Raw genomic sequence first — 1475 nt, 5'->3', positions numbered from 1 at the left:
CTGGCCTTGGGTCTGGCACCACTCAAAGACAGAAGGGGTATCTGGACCATGTGGCACCTGGTCCGGAAATAATCTTAGCTTTGATCATAGAACCTGCGTGTAATATATCATGGTCAAGAAACAAGCATCTCGCTCTTTCTCTCTCTCTCTCTCTCTCTCTCTCTCTTTCTCTCTCTCTCTCTCTCTCTCTCTCTCTCTCTCTCTGTCTCTCTCTCTCTTCTGTCTTTCTCTTCTCTCTTTCTCTTTCTTTCTCTCTTTCTCTTTCCTTCTCTCTATATATCTCTCCCCTTCACATAGGTCCAAACTCTCTCTCTCTCCATCCCTCTTTCTCTATCTCTCTCTCTCTCTATCTATCCCCTTCTCATAGGTCCAAACACACTCTCTCTCTCCCTCCCTCCCTCCCTCTCTCTCTCTCTATCGCTCCCCTTCTCATAGGTCCAAACACACTCTCTCTCTCTCTTTCTCTCTCTCTCTCTCTCTCTCTCATACACATACAGACATCTCAAACCCCAAACTCATCACACAAAGACCTTCCGAAAGCAGTGCAGAGCTGCGTTTCTTAATGTTGTTCATTCATAACCCTTTCTCCATTCCAACTTCCTTCTGTCTAAATCCCCGTTGTCCTTTTCCTGTCCTCCTCCTACTCACACTTTCTTTTCAGATGCTCTTCTCCCCCTCCCTCTCTCTGTTTTTTATTTTCTCTCTCTCCCTCACATTATCAGCTTTTTCTTTTGTTCAACTGTAACGAGACTAAACAGAAAGTACTTTACAGTCAGTTCATACTCACCTTCATGGTGTCATGTGTGTGTTAGTGTGTGTACATGCATGTACATACGTGTGCACGTGTGTGATGTGCATGTGTGAATTCATTGAAGCGTATATACTGTATGTATGCATTGGTGCAAGCAACCAAGCAACAGTGTTACACATCAACACACGTGTGTGTGTGTGTGTGTGTGTGTGTGTGTGTGTGTGTGTGTGTGTGTGTGTGTGTGTGTGTGTGTGTGTGTGTGTGTGTGTGTGTGGTGTGTGCGTGCACGAGCACAGTGTGTGTACTTGTCATGTAAGGTTTGAGGATTAGGAATGGCAGGTATGCAGTGGTGTTACAGTTCAATGATGAGTTAAAGGGAGGAGGATTAGAGCTGTCAAACCAACAATCAGAGAAAGAGAGAGAGCGGGAGAGAGAGAGAGTGGGTGGGGGGAGAGACAGCCTGCAGATAGACAGACAGACAGGGAGAGACAGAGAGTGTGTATGTGCAAGAGAGAGATAGAGAGGCAGAGAGAGGTCTCCAATTTCAAAATTGATATTCTTGTTTGAAATGATCAAATCCTGGATCTGTGGCTTCATGTTGCTATGGCATTACATCATTCCATTCTTTCATGTTGCTAACAGGTACATGTCCTTTCGATCAATAATTAGATATCCCTTCTGACATATAACCTAACCGGTACGCCTTGACCATACGAAGTACAAA

Source organism: Alosa alosa, chromosome 18 (assembly GCF_017589495.1).
Source record: "Alosa alosa isolate M-15738 ecotype Scorff River chromosome 18, AALO_Geno_1.1, whole genome shotgun sequence".
NCBI lineage: Eukaryota > Metazoa > Chordata > Actinopteri > Clupeiformes > Clupeidae > Alosa > Alosa alosa.
The sequence above is the reverse complement of the archived record's forward strand: the minus strand, read 5'-3'. Positions refer to the sequence as shown.